Below are 17,906 nucleotides of genomic sequence, written 5' to 3' on the forward strand. Positions count from 1 at the left end.
TTTTGACTTAGTACATCAATTAGTTATGTGTTGTATTGAGACAGAATTATTCTGGCAAACCTGTGAAAAACCCAGGACTGATGAACCTATAGAGATAACAAGTGGAATTAAAAGTTTCTGGGGGGTTACAGTGGGTGAGGGGGATGTAACGGGGAGCTGATATTGAGGAGTTCAAGATGGAGGAGAATGTGTTTAAACTGATTTTTGTAGCAATTGTACAGTACTGCTTGTTGTGATGGTTTAGGGGGGGTGGTGATGCCTGTTTTGGGGGACTCTAAGTACATAATCTGGTAGTTTTTCTCAAAGGACACAAGCTGATCATGGAGGTTTCTTATGAATAAGCTTTCAGAAAATTGAAACAAAACCACATCAGTGAGAAAAACAGCAAGGGAAGTTGGCCAAGGAATATTCGTCCCTTTATGACAATGCTCCTGTTTATACATCAAGGTGAACATTGGTTGGCGGAGAAGAATGTCCTTGGGAAACCATTCCTCATCCATCCTAAAGCCGTGTTCCTGTTCCCTAAGAGTTTGCTGGTTCCCCAAACTCAGAGACTATGTCAAGGGAACATTATTTGAGTTCCTTGAAAACGCTAGCGTGATGCACATCGTGGAGTGCAGAACTTCCTGGGATAGAGGTTAGACAGATGGAACCACAGCCACACAGAAATGTACATAGTCCCAGGAGGAGGATATGTCGGGAAACAACAGCTTCACCTCTTAATAAATTTTGTTTAATGAAAGTTTTTATTCTTTTGTAGTAGTACTTTTCAACTTACCCTCATCAAGCATCTGATTCCCATGAGTGGGTGTGACTGGTGCTTCTTGAAGATCGGGTGTAGGTTGCTTTTAATCTTCAACCCATAGAGCATTATATATATATTGTATACATTTGTTACTTGTACGCTCCCTTTTCACTATAGTTAATTCGTTAATATTTTCAAAGGAGAGATTCCTTATCATCTGCCACAGAGGCTTAGGGGTAATTAAAACATTTTATTTGTTTCGCTATTAAATGTGAGAAGCAGTAGCCTCTTTAGGAACATCGTGAAAAAAAAAAAAAAACAGTTGCCCTTCAGTCAATTCCAACTCAGCATGAGCCCAGGTATGTTCTATTGGTTTTTCAGGGAGTGAATTTTCAAAGGTACAACACCAGGGCCTTCTTCCGAGACATCTCTGGATGAAATAGGATGTCTGAACTCCCCGTTATCATCTGAGCACATGTCCCTTTTGCACTACTCAAGAACTAAGGGGAAACCCCATTTCATAGGACTAAGTGAGTAATGCTGATAATACAAATATGTAGGAAATGCATAGCTAGGTAGGATTCGGGTTATATCTGGCCTTTTTACACATGTTTTGCACATATTAACTCTTTAATTCTCATAGAAATCTCACAAATTAGTACAATCACTATCAAAATCTTATGAAGCAACATTGGGTCCAACATTGCAAGTGGCCAAACCAGGATTCCACAGTGGCCTTCAAACCACAAGTTGTTTTCATTGGAATTAATTATGGTCTCCAAAAATCTATGTATATGGTAAAGCCTAACACCTCAAATATGAAGATTTTTCTAAGTTAACCCTTGTATTTAACACATGTTAAGTTGTATTGTTTTATATCAAGATCTGATGTCTGCCTTTGCAATGGTTCTCACCCCTACGTATGAGAAGAAAATCTGAGAGAAACAGGGTTTCAAATCTCTTAAAAGGTGATTTAGTAAATGTTTAGAAACAGTTGGAATACAGTGAAGTATCCTAGAATATTTACCAAGACACAAGAGAGGGACATATATTTCAGCTCTTACATTATTGATTATATGTATATGCCAAATGACGTGTAGTACCTTTCCCTGATTAAAATGTTGATATGTTGGTTTCTTACTACATATGCAATTGTATATTCATTCGATGTATATGAAAAAACTCAACCTGACTAGTTTTTTCCTTATAGTGGTTGTTTCTTTTTCCCCATAACATTTTCTTATAACCAACATTTTTTGGAAAATAATGATGGTAGAAAAATTAGATATGCTTGTATTCATAATTAGAAACTTTACATTCTCTGTATAATTTTGTCAAACTGTTTGAATAATAGTATTCTGTAAAGTTTATACTAAAAATTATAACTTGTTTATATGATAGACATTCATTTAAAAGTATTTATCATATTCTTTAATGAGGAAAACTCATCGTGTTCAGAAAAAATATTTCAGAAGTGAGCTCATTATCTGTAATTTTCTTTTAGCAGCATCTTTAAACATTTCCAGTGAGCACAGGGGTGTTGAAACAATTAACCGCGGAAAAGTGCAAACAAAATCTGAATTCAAAGGCTTAAAGCAGCAGGTAAGGGGAGATTCATGGCACACGGAACCTATGCCCACATTTTGGAGCAGCAGGTTGAGAGAAGACATGATTGGGAGAAAAAGCAGAAGAGGGCATTTTTTATTTTAAAGACCTGGTAAATAAAAGAGGATAACACTTTTGCATGAATGATAGACATCTGCTAAATTGGTGCATTTAGGAAATCAACTGGCTTGATTTTAGTCTCTATTTTGCTTCTGTTTCTCTCCTTGTTACAAGCATGAAAATCCAATTCTTTTGTACCCTGCTGACTTTTTGACATTTTCCATTGGGCAAACAGGAATTTCTCCTTCTGTCTGGTGTTTCTAATGGGCTTGAAACTCGTGTGATTAACATGGCCCTCTTCCTCATGCTAGGCTTGGCATCAAGGGCACATTTCGAAATAATGTGGCTATCTTTGGGGATCAAATGCCAATTTCTGGGATATTTAGTTGAAAAGGTTCTTATAAGTGGCTGTTTTTGTTGAGTACAAATTCTAAGAGGAAAAGAAAATTTTTGGTGTGTAACCTTTTGCCTTCAAATTATTCAGAAATAATTTGAACTATACTATTGGAAAATTCAGACTAAGTTATTAATTTCTCTCTCGGGTGTCACTCTACCCCCTGCCCCGATTCAGTTCAAATAAGCAATCTGACAGTGTCTGCAACCCTGATGAGTTTTAGACTCATGTAGACAGCATTCAAACCCAGACATACCAGTAGACTCATGTAGAGAGCATTCAAACCATACCAGCCTTTACATACCACCACAGCCAACTGTTCCGGGGTAATCACTAGCATCCGGGTTTTTTTTTAAGTCCCCAGATGACACCAATATACAAGGGAGCTTTATTTTTTTTTTAAGTCCATGGAGAAATATAATTAAAGGATAATGGATTTTTTTCTATGACCTTTTTGAAGCTTCTTCATACAAGGATTTATTTATTATATTGCATATGATATCTGGTGAAATAAACTATTTGAGGTCATTAAGCCATATAAAATGTTCCCATTTATTTTACTAAGATAAGGTGGCCAAGCTAGCTCAATTAATTCATGTTTACTCAAGTTTAATTTAGAGACATAAGCTCAAAATCCATCATGTTTAAGTAATATTTCTTCCTGCTAATTCTCACACCAATTCGAAAACATCAAAATCTGCCTAGAACCCTGTCACTTTCACTACCTATGCCACAACTGCTGTTGTCCAGGGCATCAGTCTCTCATGCCTCCAAACCTCCAAGAGACTGGCATCTTAGCATCCTTTTGTTGTCTGGCTGCTTTCCAGAATGATACTTTTAAACAATAAGTGGGCTCATGCCACCACTTTGTCCAGTGTCTCTCCACTTCACCGTCAAAAAGCAGCTCAAGGACCCGCGATCTGGATCACTGCTCTCTCCAAGTTCCCCTCCTACTGCTCTCCTCTGCAGTCAAGTGCCCTGTGGCTGGCTGCCTGTAGAACAGATAACGGCATGCCCCCCGCGCAGATCTCGCTGTTTGTTCCCTTGATTCTCTCACAGATATCCGAATGGCTAACTCCCTCAATGGCTTATCTACCTTAACTATCATCTTCTCAATACTCTCTGGGTCATCATGTTTAAAATGAAATACTCTTTACCCTACTTTCTCTTTTCCTCTTCTATAACCCTTGTCATATTTATAATTCAACATAATTTTCAAATTCATAATAATTTGTTATATTTCATTCAGGTACGGCCCATAGTGAGGGTTATAAGTACATTTTTAAAATGAATATGAGACCAGATAAATACCAATTTAGCAATCCAATAGGATTAGGCTTTCTAATAGCAGTGATATTTCCTTTAACGTATGGTCATATTTCATTTTTGTGGGGAAATCATTGCCTTCCTAATTACAGTCGTACTTCTCTGAGTGTTTCAGAAGTCTATACCTTCAAATATTTTATGCAAGAAAGGAAGCCTACAGACTCTTGACTCAAAAGAATCTGAGACATTTATAATTTCAAATACAACATAACAGTAAAGGCAATACCAGCTATGGGCTAATGAATAGCTTTCCTCTTACTGAAGTTATATTCTCCTAAACATTACACAACTGTTAAGTATTGGAGACAGCAATCTGGGCCAGTCTGAATTTTGTCTCCCCGAGCTACTAGACCATTAGAACTTTACTGATCCTGTTCCTTGTCAGTTTCATTATCAAAAACAGAAATGTGAATCAAATCTCAAAAGCCTATGAGAGTCCTGGAAAGCACGTACCGCATTGTCAAGAAACAGTGACCTTGTACTGTGACACAGTGTTACGGAGCCACGGTCATTGTGGTTTTTGTCTCCCTTTGCTATAATTTGAGTAGAGCAAATGAAAACAAAGCACACGCGTGCACACACACACAACAGACAACGATCCTTTCTATTTGTGGCAGGAGTGAATTGGAAATATATTAACTCTTGGGGATGAAGAGCCAGCAAAGATACTTCATGAATAAAGAAGCAACCTCATGTTGACGCAGCTGGTCTCCTGCTCAGGCTTGAGATAAACTCTTCTGCATTCTAGAAAGACTGTGCTACTGGGACAGGCTTCCAATTGGGGGCTCGTTCCTGCTCAGTAAGGATAACAAAGCAGGGAGAAAAGCTTACAGCACGAGCAAAACTATGTATGGGAGAAAGTAGCATGTTACAAGGGGAAATGTAAAAGAGGTTTGTTGAGTAGAAAAACACCTTACAATGGAAGGTATGGCGGCGGGAAGGACATGTCTCCTTGAACAAAGGAGAGGAAGAGATTGCTAAGCTCTGGTGTCTTCATGGGTTACTTCTTGTGCTGCTAACCACAAGGTCAATGGTTCAAACCCAGCAGGCACTCCATAGGAAAAAGATAAGTCTGTCTAGTCCTGTAAAAAATTTAAGTCTCTGAAGTCCAAAGGGGCAGTTCCACTTTGCCCTATAGGGTCACTGTGAGTCAGAATGGACTCAACAGCAGTGAGTTTAATTTGCTTTTTGGTCAGGACGCTAAGTTTATTCATGGGAATGAAGTGATACTTTTGTGTGCATGCCACAGGTATTCAAAATGAAGCCCAAGGGAAAGGCTTCTTGGTAGGTGGTCATCCCTTACGCGATGGTACCCGTGTGTCGGGCTGCTGGTTCCTCCGGTTCAAGCCCGCTGCTTGGGTTGCTCTGGGTTCTCCTCGAGAGCACAGGTGTGTGGTCTGCGCCTGCTGCTGTGTTCACCATGAGCTGGCCCACTCCTAAGTGCAGCAGAACTAAAACCTGTCATTCTTACAGGGCAGGGAAGACATTCGTTTGTGCAGGGGAACAAGAAATTGAATACTATGTATGCTATTTTAATATGGCAGAAGTTTAAACATGAAGTGTATATGGAAGGATTGTGATTGAGCCCATAGATGTGAGCCTGCAGAGTTTTCTTAAAACCATCCTAACTCAGAATGTAAAGGTAAAAGATTCCAACCTCTTTCCTAACCCATCTCAATTGTATGGCAAAAACAGATTAGGGTAAATTCCCTCCCGCCCCCCAATTTCACTTAGCCATTTCCTCTAACCCTGGTTGTAGGCATAACTACATATGTTACCTATGTTGACACCACTGCTCTGTTAGCTCTTTTGAAGCCAAAGGATGCTCCTTTCTTTTCATTCACTGACCCTCCAACACACAGCCTGGGCCTGAGGCATGAGAGGTCACCGACAGATTTTCTTTCTTTCTTTTTTACTTGAATTATAATATAATCAGTGAGAACTTTGTAACTTGAACAACAGATAATCTGCTAACATTTTATATTATAGGGTAAGCTAATTTTAATTTTCTAAGATAGCAATAGCATCCAAAAAGTGTCTTTCGTGATTTTTTAAAAGTCATTTTGGTGCTGTTTTCCTATGAAATGAGGTAGACAATTTGTGACTGGTTTTTTGTTTTTTGTTCTGTAAACCAGTTATATCAATTGGTGATTGGGGTTGATTTGTTTTATTTTTTTCCCATTTTATTTTTTAGGGAATTGTTTCAAGAGAAACTATTATTTCCAGGAATACTGAAAAGCAATCTATGTCAGCTGACGAAAATGAAAGTGGTATTTCTGAAGACAAAAGCCAGGTACTATCAGATGAGAACTACATCTTATGCCTAGAGCCAAAGTAAGAAAGTATATCATTTCTGTCTTTGCCAAGTCCTTTCTTGTGCCAACTTTAGAGAGATGCTAAACCAAGTCCTAACACAAATGATACCACTGAATTCCAACAATAGCCCTGAGAGGGGAATCTATTCTCACCTCGAGTTTGTGGCTAAGACAATGTGTTTCAGAAAGGTTAAGAATCCTCAGGTGTACATAGCTGGTAGATTGATGATGGGGATTTTGAATCGAGACCTGCCTGATTCTGTGTTGGGCATTTTTGACCCCTATCCTGAGCCTCAGTTCAAATCAAAACAGCTCTGTTGGTGCCATGTTGACCCAGTGGACGCCCTAGCTTGACGTCAACAGTGTGAAGCCACCATCCTTTCCCCACAGGCACTACGACTGCCTCTAGCCTTGTCATGAGTCAGAAATGACTTGATGGCAGTGAGTTTGTTTTTGTTTTACACTTATTAAGTAGAAGAAGAAAAAAGATCTATGATAATAATCAAAATCCAAGAAATTGATCTATTTCTCCCAATATTGTTGTCTGAGAATGTGCTATTAAAGAACTATTTGAAAGTACAGCCTAGTTTCAGAAAGCAATTTCTCTCTTGAAAATTGGGAAATGGCTATGTTGATAGTTGGAAAGGAAAAATATCTCTCCCATAACATTACAAGGTAAAACTCAGTGGTAAGCATTACTCAGGAATTCCTGAGACGCTGAACAAAATAAAATGGCATTAGCAAAAATGAATGTTGGCAGTAAATATCTAAGAAATGTTTCCATTTCGTTTGTAATACCCTTCTATTATTTACATAGTTGAAGAGCTGCTATATTCACACTAAAATATAAGCAAATGTATCTATTCGTTGTTGTAACTGACACACTAATAAAAATGCTAGATAAAGTTTAAAGCACTGAGAAACTCCTAGCTCTGCATTATGTACTATGTGGTGTGAAGAGTATTCCCAAGAGGTGGCTACTTCATTTCTGAACACCCCCAGTCCCAAGGAGTTGAAAATAATTTGCAAATTATAAATTTAAGTTTTATCAAAATGCTATCTGATTGCCCTCCATTCTTTCCGGAAATACATTAAAGCACAGCACCTGCTTCACCTCAGACGGCTACGGCTGCCGGGAGGGAGGATGGAGTAGGGGCCCTCTTTTGCAAAATGTCTTTGCATTCCCAGCCGCACCAAGAGCCTCGGTTTTTCAGGGGACTTTGTTTATCATCACAAACCTGCACTGGCGTTTTCATGCTGTTTGTAAAAAGTGGTAGAATGGTGGTCTTAATTTTTTTAAAAACAGCTTTAAAATGTTCAGGGATCATTTGCATATTATAGTGCAAAGTGTGTGATATTTGGTTGACATAACACACACGAGAAAAAGTAGAGCATCGGTCAATGAATGGAATAGGAGAGAAGGTTTTTCTTTTAAAATTTGTGCTGCTGCCGCTCTTTGGAGCAACACAGCTTCCATTTCCGACCCTTGACCTGTTTGATGGTTTCCCAAAAGAGCCCTGGCGGAGCCCAAGGGGAGCAGTGGGTGATGGGTGCGGCTGCTAACCTGAGGTCCGCAGTTCGATAGCACCAGCCACTCGTCAGCAGGAAAATGAGGCTCTCCACACCCGTAAACACCAACAAACACAGGGATCCTTGTTCCCGGTCCTGCAGAGTCTCTCTGAGTCAGAATTGACTCCATGGCAATGGGAAGGATCCTTCCTTGGTGGCCCAACGGGATACATAGTTGAGACCTCAAGGTTAGCTCTTCAAGCCACCAGGGGCTCCTCAGGAGCAAGACGAGACCCTTCCGCGCCAGCAAAGCTTTGTCGACTCGGCAAATGAAGGGGCAGCTCGCAGCTGCCCTCTGGAGTGGCTAGAGCTCGGAATCAGCTGGAGGACGGCTGTGCTTGTTTGCAGGCTTGCTTGTTGAAAGGCCACGGAGGCGCTGTGGTGGCACAGTGGGTGAGATGTTCGAACCCACCAGCCGCTGCTCTGGAGAAAGATAAGGCGTCTGTGTCCGAACAGATTCAGGCTCAGACACCCACGGGGTAGTTCTACCCTGCCCTATAAGTCGGAATTGCCTGGATAGCAGTGGGTCACCAACCTTCCTGTGAGGATGACTAACCAGTGACACACATTGCTGTAAGTCGACGCTGCAAGCAAAATGGTAAATAGCTAGGTTTGGGGTTCATCTTTTCTAAAGAGCTGCTCGTTTTAGTCTCCGTCCCTTACACAACACGTTTCACATCAACTAGACGCAGGTGTGTATGTTTTCCCAGAGCAGGCCTCTAGTTAACCTTGGCCGTCCTAATGTTCTTTCATTTAATTCTGCATTAAAACAATCGCCAAAGCACAAATGTGGTTTGCCAGCAGAGGTGACCTTTCTTTAATATTAGATTACAACCTTGTTTCTGTAAACATGAAAGTTATCTTTGAGCAATGCTGTCCTCAACTTCTGCTTAAAAAGCCAGATGTTTCCTAGCTTATTGCCAGTCAAGACTTAACATTTAGTTAGTGAGATGCTCACAGGGATGGATTCAGGGGTCTCCCTAGTGGTACAAAGTGCCTTTCTTTTACTGGTTGCAGTCTTCACTATAGAAAACAAGGCACCAGCAAATTAACCAATAATGGGTATTCATCGGGAAGAAGGTCATTCGGCATAGACATGAAATGTTCTATTTTGTTCGTTCATGAGCCTGCCTGACTATTTATATCTTCAGTTAGTATCGACCCTTGGTTTCCCAGAGACTTCTAAGCAGGGTCAATGCCTCGTTTGAATTGCTGACAGCAGCTCCTGCCAGGTTACTGCTTCAGTCTCCCCTGCCAGCAGCATGGCCACCTTCCTGCCAGCCACATGCTCGCCACTGCTGCCTCCTGGTGTTCCCAGCTGTCGCAAGACAGCTCCTGCCAGTCACACCCTGCGGCCTCCGCCAGCTCCACAGCGGTCCTTACCTGCCACATGGCATCGCAAAAACCCTTACATCATCCCGGCTGCCATGTGCAGAAAGTGTGTTCATCAGGGTTGATTACAGTGAAATTTCCCACCGAGCCCTTTTTCTTTGAGCTCAGTGTTGACAGCATGCATGCTCTCATGTGCCTCTCTTAGACAGTTTTCCTATTTTATATGAAAGAATGCTTGTACGGGTGTACCAAAATGCCCCCTAATCACCATTGGCTTCTAACACATTTGCTCATAATTCCCTTGACTTCAAGGTCATTGTGTAAACACAACTAAGTGTCCAGTTTGAAATCCAGGTTCTCATGAAGTAGAGGAACTTTAAAGGACCTTCTGCTAAAGTACACAGAAAAAACGGAACAGCATAAGAAGCATGAGGCTTCATAGCCTTCCCACTTTTAAAATCTCCTGCAAACATCGACTTGGGCAGGGTTGGGTAAGTTATGATCAATGAACTGTGAACTATATAACTGTATGAACTCTGTGCATAAAAGCCTTGCAACTTAATTTGGAATTAAATGATACATATCTGAAAGAATGTCAGATAGACCATTGCAAAATCAAAAGATAAGCATGTGATTGATTAAATATTAAGTAATATCTTAGATGTGTATGTATAACGCCCTATGTTTATGAGGAAGAAAAAGTTAGTTGACCTTTGGATGGACATGGGCCGTGAGTCAGGCCAGCTGATTATCTCAAGGAATGGGCGCTGTGGCTTGGTGGTGAAACCTCGGTGAAGTCCAAGCTAATGAGACTGGGCTACACAGTGTCAGAAACGGAAACAGGAAGCTATTGGGGAAAATAGAGACAAAATAAACATTGTAATAATTAAACCCTATCAATTTGCTTTTTCCCCCTAAGTCAAAGGCATTTTATTATTATTACGTAAACAAAGGCATACATTGACTATTTTAGATGCATACGCATTTCAGAGAAGGTGCTTACATTTCTTTTGGTGGGTAAACTGGGAGAGAGAGCAGCCTCTCATCAGGAAGAAACTGCATAGCAATACTTATGTAGAACCAAAGGGGAGCATACACTAAGTATTATATCCCAGATTGGACACTTGTGGCCTGCTTTCTAGCCAACTGCTGGTAACTCGGGTAACTCTGTTGATTATTCAGACTTTAAGCTCTCCTTTTAAGGGTCAAAACATCCTTCATAGGCCACATCAAAATGATTCAATATGGAAACCCACCTATAAACACATGTGGAGTTAATTGAAGGGCAGAGAGATAAATGGCTCAGTGAGTCTCACCTTTCTGGTTCTCGGGTCTCTTGCTTTCTGATGGTCGGACCAGGGTGCAGCTGCTTTAGTCAGTTCCATGCTTCAGCTGGCAAGGCTCACTTTCTGCAAAACAGCCCTTAGGAAAGCCACATGGACCTACCCTGATGCAGCCCTGGGCGCTGGAGCAGCTGTATAGAGACCCCTGCCAGCACTGAGATGCTTATACATTCACTGACTCAACTTTTTTCCTGCAGTCGGCATCATTGTGTGTGTTTTGTGAGATTGAAGAGGACTTTGTAGATCGGTGTCAGACATACGGGCTAATGTTGAACTTATGGTCTTGGACAGCACTGGGTTGGGATGTTTTCTTGTTATATAAAACTCTCACTTATACATATGAGTTTCTGTGGTTTTATTTCTCTAGTCTACCCAGACTAACACTGAGCTTTACCACAAACTCCTCTGTAGAATATTTAAGCAACCTCCATAGTCCTTTGGACTTAAGGCTGAAACACCCCTAGTGTGAGAATAAGCAGATGACTCCTATCCAAGATTATGAAGTTGACATTTCATTGGACTTTGGTTTGGATCTATTTCATTGTGGGCTCTCAATGAATGGTGGTCTGGCACGACCATATATTTACTCTTAATCTCATCTTAATACTGCCCTGCTTTCTTATGACATATTAATCTGGTAGACATGGTTTGACCTTTGTGAATGAGTGCCATTGAAAGTCTTGCCCTTTTCACTATCACCCATTATTTGTGTGAATAATGTCCAGTCACTTAAGAGTTTAATCTGTACAAGTTAACGATTCAAGTATTGCGATCTGCAACCCACCTATACTTACATAAGTTCCTTAACCCTATTTTAAATTCTATACCATTGACTAACAATGTTACTATAATACAATTACCTTCTGCCCCGGGGGGATGATTCATAATGTTATCTATCATAAAATGATAATGCTATCGCTATGGTGAATCAGAGAGGTTCTTAAACCAATGTAGACAAGTTTAGAACACGCACTTAATTCTAGCCCCACTCTGAAAGCAAGTAGTTCCTATGACATGCCGCTGCTCAATGCCTGCCCACATAAACAGAACACAAAAGACACCCATGTTATAGCAAGGGCGGTAAAGAAACCACATGTTATATGGCTATAAGAAAGAATCGTGACTGGGGTCTTAAAGGTTTGTCTTTTCAAAAAGCAGCCCTATAAATGCAGTGTCCACCATGTGCACATGGAAGAAGGCAAATTCAAAAGAGGCAATGGTATCAGAGCTTAAATTGTGAATGCCAGGTTTGCAAACGGCGATGGATGACCGTGGGAGCCCAACATGCATGTGCATGGTCCCAAATCGATTCAGGCTCCGGGAATCCCTGCCTTCTGACCATAGTCGAGAGAAGAATTGCCTCGCTGATGGAGCGTTGCAGGCTTGATGATGGCAGAGGTTGTGAAGTCAAAATGTAAGGGCTTATCATTTGATTTCCTTTTTGACCCATTTGAAAGTTGCTTCAAACAACTTTAATATGTTACGCTTTCTCTGTAAATGAGGTTGGCTGTGTTTTGTCTAGTGATTGCTGGCTTTGGTTTTGATTTTTACTGCTGCTGCTGCTGCTGTTATTTTGTGCGTGTTTGTTTATATCCTGCTTGTCTTTTGTGTGATTTTCTTGGTCAGAAGCCCTTCGGTATGTCTCTTTAACAGGGTTGGTAATCGCCTAGGTGCATGGCATAGGAGGAAGGGGGCAATGGGGTGCCGGCCACAATGAGTACAAGATGAAAATGTTCTGAAATTAATTGAGGCTATAATCACACAAATCTTCTTAACATACTGAATGATTAAATGGTAGACAAACATAAATAAAATAAGAAAAACTTAAGTATTTTGAAACATTTGCTTTAACATCGAGAACAAGATGAACAGATATCAGACTAGCTATCTTTTCCCCATAAACTTTCAACTATCTCAATGAATTTGTCAAACGGTGCCTTGTACCAGGTCTATTTCCTTAAACAAAGAGACAAAATAAGAGAAGATAGAACCAAATTGAGAGGGGAAACCAGTTGAGAATCATAGGGAATCTTATCAATGTATTAACTAATAAATGAGACTATATCTTCCTGGAAAGCTCTCCTATAAATCTACATCAACCCTGTAGTTAGACAACATGAAATGGAGCAACTCTAAATATTTGCATATCAAATTTTTAAAAATCTACCTTAACTCCTGCTTTTTGAATTTTCCCCAAATATCGATGAACATTTCTAAGTTCCAAACAAATTCTGGTTATTTATGCCTGAAACCATTCCTGGAAACTATAATATAGAGGAATCAGAGGAGATCCCTTAACTTGCCACGTCCGCCAGGGAAGGGCTGTATTACTGCACAGCCAACCGTCCGGTGGCACAACTGAAATGCCAAGCGATTGGTTTCACAGCACAAAGCCCTGCTGCTCTGTAGTCTGTCACCCCTCGCCCACACTGTCAGACCTCTCTGCTTCCACAGGGAAGAACGGAAGGAAGTTCAGGCACAAAAACAGGAAAATGTCACTGCTATTGTTGACCATGCATCATACCATCCAGAGCCTCCCACAGATTAAACTCCAGATGGTTGGTTTGTCCCGTGTTGACTTCAAACACCTACTCATTTGGCCCATCATCCTTCTGCTTCCTTCTTCTCTTCAGCTTTTCTTCTCCCAGCTGGACAACTTGTTAAAAGTCCATCACAGAAAGTAAAGTTACGTGTGCACCCATCCTATACTCTTCTTTCTTTGAAACGACTAGAACGCATTATAACAGACAATGGGAAAAGGGTAAAGGCCTAATGTTCGTCATGACCATGCATAATCTTCATTCAAGTGAAATTGTACTGGACACACTTGCACCCACTTCCTATATTGTTCTTTCACTTGCACAAGGTCTTCCTAGCATGAAGCATGAGCATTGGGGTTCTGCAAAACATATATATTTCCTTCCTCGGAAACCATTGGGTCTGTTTTGATCCGAGACAAGAAAACTTGCTCTTCTAGTTCTTCTAGTAACACAGGACAAATAATAACATGGAAGGGCTCAACTCTTTAAAATATTCAGAAGGGATTTGTTTGCATGTGCCAGGACCTCTGTCAACTGCCTGTATTTCAGTGTTTGAACTTTCATTGATCGTCTCCCTTGATCTTTGCTTTGAAAGACAGACTTCATCTTGCGTTCACTTTCGGGGTCAAATCTCAAATGGCTAGGTGGCTCAAAAGGTGATATGAATAAGTGACAAGAAGCATTACACCAGAAAAACTTGGAGTGGCAGAGATTGCAGCAATCTAGACAACTCGTGCCCCATCTTAGCGGGGTCACAACTAATAAGGTTACTCACTAATTTCTTTGCAGAAACCTGGATTGGTGTTTTTAGGCCTTTTCATTTTTTTTCCCTAAAATGTAATTGGAGAAACAATTGTAAAATATTCTAAATGTTGCATCACTCAAACGGCAAATCACTACACCCGTACCTTAAAAAAATGTCTACCCTCATAAAAGATTTATACAGCAGTCAAGTTGATCATCTACACCAGAGGTTGGTGATATTGTTCTCTGTATATAAGATTATATTATTTGTCTGCTTTCTGGGCCATAGGCAATACATACATTAGTGACTGTAGTTGTGCTACAATAAAATCCATTTCTTAAAAGCACTAGGGGAGCAAATGAGGACAAGGGTCCTAACATGCTGACCCTGGATCTACACTTACCTCTATAAGGAAACACATGGAGCGTTTTGTAGAAGGTGTTTGCACGCCCATATAGTGTTACTACTCAAGCCTCGTTTGCTGAAGGGGATCTTCCCTGGGTTCTTCATCAAATTATTATGCCAGCTTGATACTCGCATTGTATTTATGTTGGCCAGACCATAATGTTCCCTATAATGTTACAAGAATTTTATCATTTCTCACTGGTTTGGGTTTTAGTAGATTATGAGCTTTGGTAGAGCAATGACCTTGTCTGCTATTTGACTTGGTATTCATGGTGCCTGGCACCTAGCAAGCCTACAGTAAATATTTTCAGTGCTTTTCTGGTTGTCTTTCCTAGTTTATATATATTTTATCTTTCTTTTATATTTTAAAAGGAAAAGACATGACACCAGAAGACTATCCGATGATTGCTAGTCTCTTCGTCTAAACTAAAAAGTATCATCATAAGGATTATTCTTCTGAAAAGGGCATTTCATTTTGCAACCTTAAGCTTTTGGCATAACACAGTGATGAAGAGCTAAGCCCCCGGGGTCTGTCTCCTTGCACTTCAAGTCGTGGCTTCACTCTGAACCGTGTTATACAAGCTACTTGTGCCCTCTGTACTTCGGTTTCCTTGCTTCTAAATTGTGCTCAATACCCTTATCTTCCTCACCAAAAGTTATATATAATGTGTTTAGAGATATATTTATATATTCCAGGCATTCAATAAATATTGACCAATGGTTTCCTGGCTTGTGCCTTGAATCATTCTTCTCCTCTGGACCCACTCATTGCATCTCTGTCCCTCCTACTCCGTGGGACTGTCCTTTGCACAGTCACCAGCGACTGCCACATCTAATGCTGCTTCTCAGAGCTCATCTTACCATATCTCTAAACAGAACTTGGATACACCCCTCCTCCATGAAATAATTCCCTCATTGTGCCTACAGGATACTCCTTGCTACTGTTTCTTAGACCCTTTCCCTGGTTACACTCCAGGTTCGTGGCTACTTCATCCCGTCTTTTCAATCTCTGGCCCATGTGATGCTCCTTACCTGGAGTCTTGGCCTACTCCAGCTTTACTCAGTCTATGGTGATCTAATTGACACCCAGGACTTCAAGTTCTTCTCCATACGGATGACTTCCAAACTGATACACTGGCAGTAAACTGTCAGGTGGACTTGAAAGTAACATGCCCGTGTTCAACTTAGCCTTTTGACCCTCTAGTTAGAATTTCAAAGTTGATATGGTAGAAATCAAATGCTTGGTATCCCACACACAGGCAGTGAACACCATCTTCTAGAGTCCTCCATCATAATAAATAACAACTCAATTTTTCTGTATGTTTAGGCGAAAACACTAGACTTATTCTTAATCCATAGTCCTTTTTTATATCTTTTCTTGATGTTTTTTAGGTTATTGTGATTTGGGTAAAAGTTTACAAATTAAATTCATTTTCTATTAATTAGATTCCTCTCTTTTTTTCCTTTTCTTTCTTTTTTTTTGGCAGCAAAGAACAAGTTTATTCAAAAGTAAAACTGTGAACTAACATATGGACGCTTGAGGGCCTGTGAGAAGCCTAGAGACAGGGCTTCTGATTAGTTTTCCATTAGTCGTAATTCTTTTGAAGCAACAGCCCTCTTCCCACTTCCTCTCTCTTCCCCCACATGCCCCGTTTCCATATATCCTTGTTTCTTTACTACCCCTACCTTCTGGAATTTGTTTTGGGAGCAAATGCCTCTCTTTCACGTATGATTGTTGTAAAGAGTACATTCCTCATGAATGTTATTGTACACTCTTGATGAACACCTGCTGTTTGCCTTCCAGGAGATCCTTGGGCCTGCTTTGTTGTAGGCTTGAAGGAGCTCTAAGCACCACAGTTGCCGGGTTGCAATAATCTCTTTAAGACCAGGAAGCCTGATCTTTTATAGTATTTTGAATTGTGTACCATAATTTTTCATATTCTCTGTTTGTCATCAGATCCTCTAGAGCTCTATCATCAATTCTACCTTTAAACTACAACTTGGATTTACATACCTCTCACCATATTTCTCATTTCAAGTTAATCTACGTACTATCAGCTGTCACACAATGTGTTCCCGTAGCTTCAAGACTAAGCATCCTTGTCTATGCCTTGGGTTTTCCAGTCACCTGTATGCCAGAGAGCCTGCATGTTCCTTTTAAAAGGGAAATCAGACCATGTCATTCTTATGCTGTAAAACCAGCACAACTTTGCCTCTAACAAAATTAATCCCTAACGCCTCAAGGTAATATAGAAGGTTCTCCATGATCTGACTCCATCAACTTCTCTAGCCTTATTACCAGTGCTCCCTTTATCATCCATTAAACAACAGCCCCACTTACCAGTCTTTGAAAACATCAAGAATGTGACTGCTGTCAGCCCTTTCCTGAGGAGGTTTCTTGCTCCTGGATATCCTCCTCTCCAAATTCACAATGCTTTCACTTCCCGTGGGTCTCTCAAAATAAGGCGCTTTCAGAATGATTCTGTCTACTTTGTAAAACTTAGTAGTATCCTCCTTATTCTGTTTATTTTTTTCTGCAGAACACTTATTACTGTTTGACATATTATATTACACATGCAATCCATGGTCTATTGTCCTTAAATGTACTGAGTCATAACAGCATGCAAGAACGGACTTACTGCTCTTTTGATTGCTTTCGCCTCAACATTTTCAATGATGCTGACACATTGTGGTGCTCATTGGTGTTCTTTAAATGAATCTTCCCGATATACCCAGATTTTATTCTATCTGTAAATATTTCCAACAAGGCCACCACCATGCCGCCGGCCCATGGCTCTAAGTAGGTTGCATTTCTGAAAACCCCTGCCCTTGTCCCAAAGTATATGATAAATGAACCCAAAGGGCATAGGAGGCAGCTGAAGGCTGGCAGTGGTGGGTCTTGGGCAGTCTGTAGTTAATGAGGCTGCTGCAGAGTAAAGATCGGGTCCGCTTAAGGATGGTCGGGTTGTAGTGACACAAACTAAAGATACTAGGTTATGGGTTATATATAAAAGTTAAAGATTAGGCGCTCAAGAGGTAGGACGGTGTTACAGGAATAAGCGAAGACAAACACAAACACTAAGTGAATCTATGTAACTCTGGCACCAAAGCCGGGGTTTTTCTTCCATAACGTTGTTATTAGCGCCTGGCAAACGGTCACCCTGCAGAGCCTTTAAAGGCACCAGCCAATTCCTTTCAGGAATTGCTGTGCCTTACAAATTTCTGCAACCTCTGTGCTCAGTAACAAGTACTCCACACATAGTAAGCACCTAATGAGCATGCACTAAAGCTGGTGATAATAAAGAAAAGCATAGATTTACAATCTCCACTTACTAAAACTCATGTGGGAGTCTCAGCAGGTGCACATTATCAGGAATGTGTTCCTTTAGCAGGTAATCCACATTCTTTGCATTTTCTCCCCTATTAAAGTGCAGACTACTGATGGCCAACTAAGCATACAAGGAAAACAATCTTTATGCCACCGTCCTTGGCAAAGGCTGTGAAAGACATAAGGAACGAGATGTCAA

The sequence above is a fragment of the Tenrec ecaudatus genome, chromosome 3, assembly GCF_050624435.1.
Source record: "Tenrec ecaudatus isolate mTenEca1 chromosome 3, mTenEca1.hap1, whole genome shotgun sequence".
In the NCBI taxonomy this organism is placed as follows: Eukaryota; Metazoa; Chordata; class Mammalia; order Afrosoricida; family Tenrecidae; genus Tenrec; species Tenrec ecaudatus.